We start from the raw sequence: 13,137 nt of genomic DNA on the forward strand, positions 1-13,137 counted from the left end.
CTGTGTGTGTGTGTGTGTGTGTGTGTGTGTGTGTGTGTGTGCGCACATACATGTGTGAGATGTATGAGATACTGCTGGAATTGAAATTCACGGTAGTAATGAAATCTCAGTAGTTGTAAGTGCAGACATCTAGCTCCCATGCTAACTGGTTTTCCCATAAATTGATGATTTATATAGTAACCCATGTTTTTATGAGGAAAAATGCTTTATCATCTTAAACATTCAAAATTTTATTGTTAGCAACTATTTTGCTATAGCTTTTTATGAACTGGAGATTTACTGTTAAAGCTGTCATCTAGTGAGCACACATATGCTCCAGAGATGTCTGTTTGGTTTAAATGACGTTCCAACAGTTGAATACAGAAATGTTACATAAATACCTCTCTGCTTCTCTAGTTGTAGAGTTGGATATAGGAACCCTGGGCCTGCACTCTCTCCTGGAAGCAGTGTGCACGTAGGGGCTGGACAGCATTTCCAGGGATGAGTCACTTTGCCTTCCTTCCTTCCTTCCTTCCGTGCCCCATTTACTTTGTACTTCTATCTGGGAAACCATTGATATTTACAATTCCTAAAGCTAATAGTTCACTTCCTATTTGAATAATGTTTTAAAATTTTATTTAGCTATGTGTGTATTTCTTATGTTATAAAAAATAATGTTTATACATACCTTAATAAGTTTAGATATTTTGTGTATCTATACCATGGCATGTGTAAGACTCTCCAAGTAAAGTTTTAAAGTTGCTATTATAAAGCTACTATGAAGTGAATGTTGAAATCCTTTTCACGGTGGCACAGACATGCACGGAAGGTGAGGGAAGTTTCCTCTTCCTGCTGCCACTCTTCCTATCCTACTAATTGCTTTGCTGAGCTTTTCTTCTAATCACTGAAATCTCAGTGCTGCATACGTCCTGGAAACTCTTTGCTTTGATCAATTTTACTTCTGTAGCTTTCCCACTGGGAAATTCTCCTCACTCTTTGTTTAATTCAGTCAGCTGTTACATAAATATGTTGAAATGCTCCACTATTTCAGTTCCTACTGTGAAAATATTTTGTAAGAAGCAGTATTAAGACACTTGTTTTCCTCCTAGCTCTCCAGATTGTAGGAATTTGAAAGCTGCAAGAAGTGTAAAGTTTATTAAGTGTACCACCTCTTCATGACACCACTGAGGTCTAGAAATAAAAAATGAAGCCAACTTCAACTAGAACCCAGACCTCATGATTCGTTTTCAACAGTCTAAGTAGAAATTTATCATTTTGGTGGTCTGGTTAAAGCAAGTAAAATGGATTTCACTGACATAGTTGTTTTCCACTTAACCCAAATTAGCTTGTATGGGTTATTAATTTTTTGTATAGCTTAATTTTATTCTCACACAAGTTCTCTGGTGTTTTTATTTATAATAGTGACGATTTAGTAAGACAAACACACACACACATACACACACACACACACACACACACACACACACACACACACACACTCCTGTCAGGAATTCTGGAATCATTGATGTTGTAGGTGAGAGGTGAGATGTTGAGTCTTGTCATCAGCCTCCAGTTTTGTGCCCTTAATCACTAGGCTCTGACTTGTCATCATCTGACACCTTCTCTCTTATCTAATGTATGTGTCGTATCTGTTCATGAGAACTGGTATAATGTGGACAGTGCTGTCTGCTTTTCTTAACCTGGGATTTGTACAGCTTTAACTTTTAACCTTAAATGATCCTTCCTTTATTATACATTTCTATTACTGTTTATTTCTATTGTTCCAACTATTTCAGTTTCTCTTGATAATTTTACCTAACTGAAATTCAGAACTTAACTATAGTTGTGACTTTCTTCTAGTGAAAATGTATCTCACCATTGTATGCTTCTCAAAACAGACACAAAACATTTGATAAGTTTGGATAAATAAAATTGTTTCTTAGTAGCTTTAAGACATATTAAGTACAAAATGTTTTCCTTCTATGACTGTTTTTTAGCTCAAAGTGACTCATTTTATCCTTTAAATGAAAAGGGTGATAAGGCAATAAAAGTAGTTTGTATTGTGGTATTTTCTATTCAAATATGAAATACAGTTTTATTTGAAAAGGCTGTCCTCAGAGTGAGGGGCAATGGAAAGGGTCAGAGGAGGACAACTTGATTTTATAGTTGAGAAAGATAGCTTAGCATGATGGAAGTCAGGGTAGTGTAATCCTGAGCAGCAAAGATTAATGTTCCAGTCTTCCAAACCGCGCTGAGGTGTGTGAAGTGAAGCGTGGCAGATCTGGGGGATGTTGGACAACAGATTTGAAGGAAAATCATGGGCACATCATCCCACTCTATTCCTGGGTTTTAATACACACTGATTTGTAGGAACTTGGCAAAAAGGCAGATAATCCAGATCATAAATATTCTATAGTTACCTTAACTGTTTTCATGTAACTGTGTACTTTACAGGCTCTAAAATAAAGCCAGCCATACTTGACTATTTTTGGAATTGTGAAAAATATATGAGTTATTTTCCCTCAATACAAAGGAAGGCTAATTATCAATTAGATAATCAAACAGCTAAATCATCACTTTATTTGGTTTTATGTACTTAACTACCTAAATACCTACCTGCATGAAGTAGACAAAATTGAATCAATTTAAGAATTATTTTCATTCAATGCTATTACATTTTTCATAAATGGCCTTTAAAAGTAAAGTATAATATTCTAAACTCTACTGGCTGGTTTTGTGTGTCAACTTGACACAAGCTGGAGTTATCACAGAGAAAGGAAACTCCCTTGAGGAAATGCCTCCATGAGATCCAGCTGTGAGGCAATTTCTCACTAGTGATCAAGAGGAGAGGGCCTAGCCCATTGTGTGTGGTGCCAGCCCTGGGCCAGTAGTCTTGCGTTCCTAGATGGCCTTAGCGTCCACTCCTGTCTCCAAGTTCCTGTCCTGTGTGAGTTCTTGTCCTGACTTCCTTTGGTGATGAACAGCAGTGTGGAAGTGTAAGCTGAATAAATCCTTTCCTCCCCATCTTGTTTCTTGGTCATGATATTTTGTACAGGAAGGCAATAGCAACTGCATTTCTCTGGATATACAACTGTTTCTTCACAGGACTATTGAAATCTTGTAACAGACCATTTCTTGATAATCACTACTAATTATATTATTATTATTATTATTATTATTATTATTATTATTATTATTCCTCTTCAGTAATGTTCTTTGAGCCTTGGGTACAGGAGTATTTTGTAGATGTATTCATTTGGACTGGGCTCCACAGGTCTGCATTTTGATAGGCTGTGGTTTTCTTTCTGTTTTGAAGAGAGATTCCTTGGGGCGGGGTGAGGACTAAGGGATGGGCATACGGGCAGTATTTAGGTTGTTACTAGGGAATACGCTGGTTTAGTAAAGTGGTGGTTCTAAGTTCTCTTCCAGGATCTGGAACTTCATTACCAGTGAGGAGTTAGCTAGATTTCCAGTGCCCAGGCTTTTCTCTTCATGAGTCAGTCTTAAGAACCATTTGAGACCTTTCTTACCACCAGTGTAGAGCAGACATGCTGCCATTAGGCCTTCCAGGTTACCGTGCTCTGCTCATTATTGCTGTGATTTCTAGGTCCAGAGCTTGATAGGATTGCTCGTTGCTTCCCTCTTTTCGAAGCTTGCATGACATTTTCCTTCTTTCCTTCATTTTTTTATTGGTTATTTTATTTCCATTTCAAGTGTTATCCCACTTCCCAGTTTCCCCTCCACAAACTCCCCTATTCCTTTCCCCTCCCCCTCCCTGAAAGTTAGTCCTCAGAGAGGAGACATTCAGCTCAGTTCCAGCTCAGTGGCCTCTGGGCCCTGTGTGTGGAGTGCACGGTGTCTTTAGCAGCAGGGACTTACTTTCCTCCACTGTTGGGAACCAAGGGCAACAGCAATAGACTATATTATATTTGCAAATATTTTGGAACAACTGATCAACAACTCAAAAGAGGGTCTTTTGTGTCTGATGTTAGGTTTTTGTCAGATGGTCTTTGTCTCTTGGAGGGAACACTGTCACCTCTGATGAGAAAAGTTCATTTGAACTGTATTTGTTTATGTACACACAAGTGTATTCTTCCAGGGGCTTATGGAAACCTTATAATAGACATCTGTTGGTCTGCATTACTCTGTCAACCCATAAAGGGGTGCATCCCTAGGAAAGGCTAATCTTGAAGTGGTCAGCAGTTTCCTATAGCTCTTCGTCTACAGATGAGAGCCCGTGAGATTTCCTCCTTAAACATTACTATGTCCATTTAATAGTACTGTTCATTACTGTTCATGCAGCCATTTCTAGGAGAGACTGCTTCAGAGCAGACATCTTAGTGTTCCGGCTGTAATCTTTCCACCCTGTTTTCCTTGATGTTCCTTGATGAGTCATAGATACGGGGCCTGGGTAATTCCAACTTTATACTCATTGTACTATGTAGTCTAAATCATCCAAAGTTAATAGGAGCTCCTAAAAATTCTTTTTTTGACAATTGCTGATGCAAGTATTACTTTATATTTGCAATTATTGTAAGTAAGACATTTAATGTTTTTGTTTTAAATGTTATATGTGACAAACCTAGATTCTAGAAAAAGAAAAAAAATGTCGATTTATAGATGATGTAGAATCAGATAAATTAATATATCATTTAGTCATATTTTATTAGCATACCATTATATAAATCTATCTTTATAGAATATTTTATAGGTCGCAATGATAAAATGAATACTGGTTTCAGAGTGACAGTAAAAGACACATATACACCTACCCAAGAAAGCTTATTATATAACAACATAATAAGGTAGACATAATGAAGAAACAAAGTAGTGTAAAAATAACTTTTATTTGCCTGGTGTAATTGCTTGCAGGTTTCCTGCCTTTGTCTGCTAACTTGGACCTAGTCCTAGAAGCTTCTAGTCTCTGTAAAACCTTGTCTAGGCCTAGAATGTTTGTAGCCTCAGGTACTTACTGCTCAATAAGCATGCCTTTTCTAGTTCCTTCTGGTCTCTAGCCGGCTGGTCAGCTCAGCTATTATGGCTCAAAATTTCACCCCATGCTAACTGATTCAGTCTGGCTTTTCTTTCTCAGCCTCTCCTGAATTATTCCGCTTGACCTTAGACTAACTCTAGCAATCTGTTCTAATCTTCTGCCCCTTCTAATTCTCTGGCTTGTTCTGTCTTTATCTGTGTCTGGCCTGCTCTTTTTTCAACCTTTCTCTGTGGAACTCTCCTGGTAAAACTGCCTCTTCCTCCCTTTTGTCCTCTCTCACTGGTCTTTCGTAAGTAGCCGTATTTTCTTCACTCTTCTCGTCAGAGTTGGGCATATCCTATTCTGTCAAACCTTTTATGATTCGTTACTTCATCTGCCACTCAGACATCACTTTTAAACAGCAGTGCTTCCTCTACAAACTAACTTGACCTTCATTGGTCGGGATTAAAGTTGTACACTAAGGGCATGTCTTTATTCCAGCTAGAGGATTAAAGGTGTGTGGTAAGACAGAGCCACACTACTATTAGAAAAAGCTTTTTTTTTTTCAGTAATACAATCTTGGGATTCACAGTGTGATCAAATATACGGTAACAAAATAGTGTCTTCAATGAGCCCTGTATTGCTAAAGATAATACGTTGTGCAGTTTTGGTCCAATCCTTAAAATATTTCGCATTACTTAGTATTGTTAGTTTCACGGTCGTGTGTGTTAAGTGGATTTTAGTTATTTTCATCTCCAATCTTCTTCCTGTATTCACACCCCTGCTGAAACACTTTTTCTTCCTTGTCTGTTTCTGTGAGTATCCCATTAAGTTTAATTAGAAATGCTTGCTTGAGCATAGGTGGAAGGTTATTTACTAGAGTGGAGGTAAGCCAAAAATAATTGGCTATATCAAGGAAGAAAATGAAATCCTCAGAAACCCCTTAAGGAAGGCTGGGGTTTTATGGATCCTTTGTCTACTCATGATGAAACTTTGAAGGTCAGAATCTTGTTCAAGTCTGGAACAGGTAACTGCAGCTGCTGGGAGAGGTAACAGCTCTGTCATGTCCAGAGAACTGTTTTACTCACACGGTCCCCTCCACCAACATTACATTCTTTCTGAACCTCTTCTGTGCTATTTCTTGAGCCTTGGAGGAGACGGTGGAGACACTCCATTTAAACCAAGCATGTCAGCACCACGTAGTCTCAGCTTTTGGCATTTAACAGGTTTTTGTATGAAGCACCGCCTACTGCAGTGAGCTTTTCTGATGAGGACTGAGGTATAGCCCTGGTCTGTAAATATAAAGGTAAACATCAATATTTAGAAGGTATTAGAGGGTATGATCAGATTGCAAATCAATTTGAGTAGGCGTCCAATCAAACCCGAAAGTGGTTAGTTATGAATGAACATAGTAATCACTCCACTGTTGTACTAAAGGGCACACCTTACCTAGAAGGTTCTTAGCGCACAAGATTCACAGATCACTTAGACTGTTGATTTCCCCTAGCAATCTAAGCAGCACCTCTCAGCACTGTGAAAGCTAAACAAAAAGGAGACACTTCCTGCTCAGTCCCAGCCTTAACTCCCTATGTTCTGTTACCTGTTTGTCAGCAACGAGATCTCCCCGTTCAGTTCTGGTGTACAATAAAGAACAGTTGCAGCAGCCTGTGTTGTTTGGAGGAAAGCATGTCTTTTGGAGCCTTTCTGACCAGTAACTCATATAATCTTATAACTAGCACTGGGAATTTACAGTCTCATAGTTTCTGGGAGAAGCACTATATATCCATATCAGTATATCCATCCATTAGCACTGTCCCACTATTTCCTGCCAAACTTCAGAGTAATTATGCCTTTTTCTTTCTCTTTAACATCATCAAGTCCAGTTTGTGTTGCCCTGCAAGTCCTGGGAGCAGGGGCTGCCCTGATGTTTGGTTAGCCTGACAAAGGTTAGTTGCATCATTAAAGAAAACTAACTCTGCTTCTCCCAGAAGATATCAAATTCCAGTTGTTTCCCAGTTAATGGCGAGATTACATGTCCACCTTCCTTCTATGCTAGGATTTTGTCTGGTTCAGTTTGTGTAGGTCTGTGCTTGCTGTCACATGCACATAGAAGTCCATGTATAGTACCTTATTGTGTCTGGAAAACACTATTTTTCTCATGTGATCAACCACCTCTGGCTCATACAATCCTTCTGTCTCTTCTGCAAAAGTTCCTGAACCTTGGAGGGATGATAACATGATTGACACACAGCTTACCATTTCACAGTTTTTAATTCTTTGTTTGTCCACTTAACAGTCTTTATTAATTGCCATCTACTGAGAAGAGAGAGCTTCATTGAGTGCTGAGAGAATTTCTGACCAATGTGTATATCCTTAAGTAATTAGGAATCATGTAAATTATTTTTCCATTTAGGAAAATAAAAGTATTGGATTCTTTTATAGCATAGGACATACAAAAGTCCTTGCGTTCAAACTTAACCACGAGGGAACCTAATGTTAATCACAGAGTTGTCCATTTAAGGAAGGGCTGTATAACCTGTGCCTGCACAGAAGGCTGGGAGTAGACATGGTACACTCTGAGACATCTGAACGGCCAAGGCCACAGTGGATCCTCCCCAGACTCTTATTCTGAGTTTGGTTTTTTTTAGTCTATATAGAGAGCCCATCTTTATGGAAGATGTCCCATGCATTTTACAAAGACTTTAGATGTTGTCACGTCTTGTTTAGCTTACTTTGTGCTTTGTTGTACATACAGGACTAAGTTAATTATCACCAGGAAGGTTTTCACCAAATTGTGCTGTTCTTAAATGTACCAAAAATAAACAACTCAGTAAGATTTCCTAAGTTTGAACCAATATTGGCTATTTAGCTGTTTTGAATGAACTTCCTTTTATCTCCTGTGGATCAGAACTGTGCGCTGTGGAGGTTGCACCCCCCCACTCACACACACTCTAGGGCCTATGACCTATTGAGTTATCTTATTTTTGTTTCCTTAACAGCATCTGATTCATCTCATGGAATGCAGCTTAGATGTAATCAAAAAATGGTTCCTTACTCCCGTAACATTCACGCAACTGTTGTACCAGTGGGCATATTTTCCCGTGCCGATTGTTGGCTTAACTTGCAGGTCCCAGAGCTGTGTGATACTGAGGCTTGTTTTTCAACTCAAGAAGTGTGCATAGCACCTTCCTGCACTGCGAGTGCTAGTGAGTAGTAGTGAAGTCCCTCTCCCCACCCCACCAAAACAAAGATCAGTAGTCTTGACATAAATAGCAAACATTGAAAAAAAGAATCAGGACATAATCACATAGTAAAAAAATATATTGAAATAAATCTAAAGAATTGAAAAAATATATAATAAAAACTCCTAAGAGTTGAAGAAAGAAATTGAAGATAACAGGAGATGGAAGATCTTCTCTGCTCAACAAATGATAAAAATACTGTGAAAATTGCCGTTTTACCCAATACAATGTACATATTCAATAGTGTTCTTATCAAAATTACACTCCTTTCTTCAAAGAAAATTGGAAATTGTCTTAAATTTCACTTTACACACACACACACACACACACACACACTCACAACAGTGATGATAAATACCAATTAGTGGAGGTGTCAGCACCCCTGATTTCCAGTTATAGCACAGTTCCATGTTTACAGACACACCATGATGTTGGTTGAAATGCAGACCCACTTCTGCCTTCAGTATCCTTGCCCTTCACGTTACATGGATTTTGTCCACCTTCTCTACGTAAGATGTACACTTCGAGATATGGGCAGAAGTAATGACTTTATAAGGAAGGTCCCAGTTACTCAGGAAATATGGCTAGCCAGTGACTGGACTTCAGCACATTCAGAGAGCCGTAAAGCAAAGGTAACAACAGAGTGGAAGAGCCTCTCTCCCAGCTGTGCATCTGATGGAATTATTATCTAGAGCAGATGAAGGGCAAAGCAAACTGCACGCTTAAAAATAAATTAAACATGGTCTGTGGAGATTAAACTAAATATGTTTTTCAAAAGAAGAAACAATCGCTAATGAATAGTGCTCCTCATCTTCAGCCATCAGGCCAAACGTTTTTGTCAGCTATCAGTAATCTTGCTTCATATGTGTGTTTCTTTTTAAATACATACAAACGCACGTTTTGTTAGATATTGAATTCACAGACAGTAATGCAGCTCAGTCCTGAATACAGCTTGCAGCCTTTTTCCCATTAAAGCACAACCCAGTGCTCTGTATTTAGGAACACTAATTGAATTTCAATATAACATTTAAAGACAATGAAGATAGTAAGATCATTAACTAAAAGCACAAAAAGGCCATAAAAGTTCGCCAATGTATAGAACCACCCAAAAGACATATCTACAGTATGGGAATTCATGAAAAGGCAGAGAATTGCCTCACACTAGGTTGGATGTCATGGAGTTTTTACTGTTCTGTGCGTAAGTCGTAGCACTGCTCTGCAGTGTATTGAAAACTGTAAAATGTCTGAAGAACTGATTTCAGGGTTACAAATGCATTTTACTGAATAAATAAACACATAAGTTTAATAATAAGTTATGAGAATGAAGTATGTATGCAGATGTGCGTATGTGTACATATATTTTATAGCTGTGGTCTTGAGCACCTCAGAGACAATGATTGTAGCCATCATCGATCTTGTTCTCCCAGGAGTTTTTACTCTCTTAGTAAGAATAGAAAACATTTTCAGATAAATGGTCAATTTCAAGGTTAGCGTAACAGAAGTATGGACATTTTCTTCAGTATCTTGTAGTGTAAGAAGTAAGAAAATACAGGGTTGAAAAGATAATTGTCATATTAGCATAAGAGACAACCTGAACAATTATTTGATGACCATTGTTAGAACTAATCAAGCAATAAAACAAATGATAAATTTGATGGTATCACAAAGACTAAAATAAAGTAAGTTTGAGTCATCACTGCCATCAATAGTTTATTCAAAAGTAAATCAATAACTTATTCAAAAATAGAGAAAAGGTGGTTTAATGTAGAAAACTAGAGCATTGTGCAGATTACCACATTAACATATGTGGCAGACAATCACACAACTACTGGGAAACATTAAGAGCAGAACATGCATGGACTGAGGAATCTTCCCAGTACATCTATTAACTACAACAATTTTGAAAAATCTGATGTCAGCTTAATTGAACAATCGAGGTATATATCATTGGACTAATATATATTACTATGTCATTAGCCTCTTGGTTTAATTTCCTGACAAGTTCACAACAGTATTTTTTTTTTTTTGTGATATTCTCACCAAAATGCGCTACTTCATTCTAATTTAAAGTAGCTCTGTGAACATTACTACATATATGTTCTACAGAATAACTAGTTAGCACTTTTGCAAACTTTGGTCTCTGGCAAAGCATGGTAGACATGCTTATAATTCCAGAGCTCAGGGAGCCAAGAAGGGAGGAGGATGAACTGGAGAGCAGCCTGGGCTACAGTGAGGAAACCGTGGCTCAACAAACAAACCAAACTGTGTCTAGGTCATGAAAGAGAAGTGAAAAGCCAGAGACTTGGAAACCAGAGGATGCTAAGGAGAAGTAGCAGATAAATATAACATGGGGCCCTGGAAAGATTCTTAGGATGGGAGAAGACCATTTATAGAGAAATGGGTAAATATCAAATAAAACTATTTTATTTAGTAATTTTGGATTGCTATTAAGATCCTATAGTTTATATAACATGTTAATATTAGAGAAAATTTGATGGAAAATAGAAATTCTTTGCAGTCTTTCCTCCATGTCAGGGTGTGTTTCAAATTAAAGAGCTAAATTGCCATTAAATTAATTGAGATAATGAATAGGAAACAAAGTAAATCAGGAGAAAGTGATTGACTCCTTAGGCCTCAAGCAATAGAGACCTAGGGTAGACCAGATGCAGCAAAGGACAGGTTTGTATTACTACCACATGAAAATGCTTTTTAAAAGTATGAATATTAAATATGAATACTCATAATTATGCATATACTGAAGAAGTAGGAGAAGAGTTTACACTTAAGATGTACTCTTAAAACAGTAACCTTTAGTGTCGCTCTGCTTTTATCTACCTTGTGTCTTTATGTAACTGAGAAAGTGCTCACTAAATCTTCATTGAATGAGTGGAAGAAAAATTGCTTTCAAGCACTCTAGGAAAATGGGACCTAAGCATAGATAAATCTAGATAAAGGCTGAATACTAACCACTTTAGGGCACAGCGGTCTTTGTTTGTGTGACAGTACTTTATAAATAGTATAAGTTTGTACACAGATTTTCAATGTTAGAAAAAGCAGGAGGGAGCTGCTTTCACTGAACAAGACCTAGTTAGCTCAGGACTCTATTAATATAATATTTGTTCATTAGATGAACTTGTATTGATGTTTTTTGGAAAAATAATTAATTAAAAGGCAACCTAAGCATGTTGTACAACAATGAAAAGTTTAAAATTAGGTTACGACAGCTACTTAGTAATTAAAATGAGCCCACAGTGATTGGTGCGGTTAGCCAGTTTTGAAATACCAACTTTCAAAGCCTTGTAAACAGGGAGGGATCACAGCTTTGGCACTAATTGGCTCTTCTAAGACTTTTTAATAAGACTGATGTCATTTACTTTAGCAGTTAACAGCTGAGTAGATTACAAAGCTGGACAACTTTCCACAACTTTGGCAAGATAGATCATTGTTGGTAAAACTCAGTTGCAAAGCGGTCAGTTGAAGAACTAGGATTATTACTGCAGGGGACCCTACAGCAGAAAGCAAACGCATCCTGGTGTCTACCAGTCCTTGCATAACATCAACACCTTCACCATTTGTCCTAGGAAGTGGGAAGGAGAACCTTAAGGACAGAAGTAGGTGGCCAGACCTTCTTTCTCACAGCACCCCGATTGCATATTACCTGGCAGTTTCTAGCAGGCCACAGGCTTATCTTGCCCTTTTCTTGTCACCTCTTGGAGAAAGCTAGCAATCTCCTTCTTGAAAAAAAATTCCCTTGATTTCTTTCTGACTTCATTGGCCTTTCTGGTTTCATATTTTCTTTGCCTTAGGTATCTCCCTGGCCTCTAAATTTTGCAGCTGCCTAGGGTTTGTGTTCCTTTCTACTGGTGCATAACAAATGACCATAAACGGCGTTTTAAAATAGCACACATTTTATAATCTGTTTCTATGGAGCAGAAGTCTCATCATAACTCAACTGAATCGTCGTTTATGACTGCACTCAGGCTGTCATCTGCACCTGGGATGTTACCTGTGTAACTGAGATGTATTTCCCCACTTGCTCAGGTTGCTGGACGAATTTGTTTCCTTGGGGCCATGGGAAGGAAGGGCTTGCTCTTTGGTTAAGTAGAATCTGGTGGCTTTACAAAGTGGCAGCTAGAGGCTGCCTTTAGTTCTTGTTTATACAGGTTCCCTGATGCATATTTGCTTTGCAGAAATTGTTTAAAGCTATAGTAATAAGGAAATAATGTAATTATAATGGTAACTTGGAGAATTTTGTCACTTCTCTCATTTTATGGGTTATAAATAAGTTAGAAGGTTTGCTCTCATTCCAGGAGATTGGAGTCATAGAGGTGCATGAACACCAGAAGTTGAAGAGAGTGGGACACTGAAGCCTACACAGTCTGCAGAGAGGTCTCTGCTTTATCCTTCTCTCTTGCCTTTCATTTATGGATCTCCTATTTAAAATTATGCTTGCTAAACAGCTTATATTACACAAACTCACCTCCTCAAATCAGTTTCTCCAATCACCTGATTATTTTAGTTCCACTAATTCCAGCCACCCTTTTAGTGGCTCAAATTAAATACATGTGTATTATCTCATACTCTGTGTTTTTTAAATGTCATATACATATCTACTTAACAGAAAAATTTCTCCCCCATATTTCCGACCTATTTCTTCATCAGAGTTCTTCCTATTTTATTCTCTGCAAAAACTACATACTTTTTTTCTTTTTTTCTTCAAAATAATTGTATTGCATTCCAAACACTGGCTTGTTTGTTGTCCTTTGAGGGAGGGAGGAGACACACTTCTGAGTGTAGGATCTTTTACTGGCCATGTCTTGCTACTGGAGGCCTCTTTTCTTCAGATGCCTGCTAACTTGTACACTTTCTCCCAGTGGGTAGGGAGACATAAACATGCTCCTCCTGTGCTTTCTTATAGCTGTTTTTGTTTGTTCCAGATTGCCC

General features: G+C 38.0%; 1 protein-coding gene across 2 annotated transcripts in view; it reads left to right on the top strand.

The window, feature by feature from the left end:
- Positions 1-13,137, top strand: part of Cox7b2 (cytochrome c oxidase subunit 7B2) — a 112,208-nt gene that overhangs the window by 27,148 nt on the left and 71,923 nt on the right. Inside the window, exon 2 of one of the 2 annotated variants that reach the window (XM_063272794.1) lies at positions 12,504-12,582. The exons of the other annotated variant lie outside the window; for it this stretch is intronic. The gene's annotated coding sequence lies outside the window, so the exon portion shown is untranslated. The remainder of the gene's footprint in view (positions 1-12,503; positions 12,583-13,137) is intronic. 2 annotated transcript variants of the gene reach the window in all.

This window comes from Rattus norvegicus, chromosome 14 (assembly GCF_036323735.1).
Source record: "Rattus norvegicus strain BN/NHsdMcwi chromosome 14, GRCr8, whole genome shotgun sequence".
Classification (NCBI taxonomy): domain Eukaryota; kingdom Metazoa; phylum Chordata; class Mammalia; order Rodentia; family Muridae; genus Rattus; species Rattus norvegicus.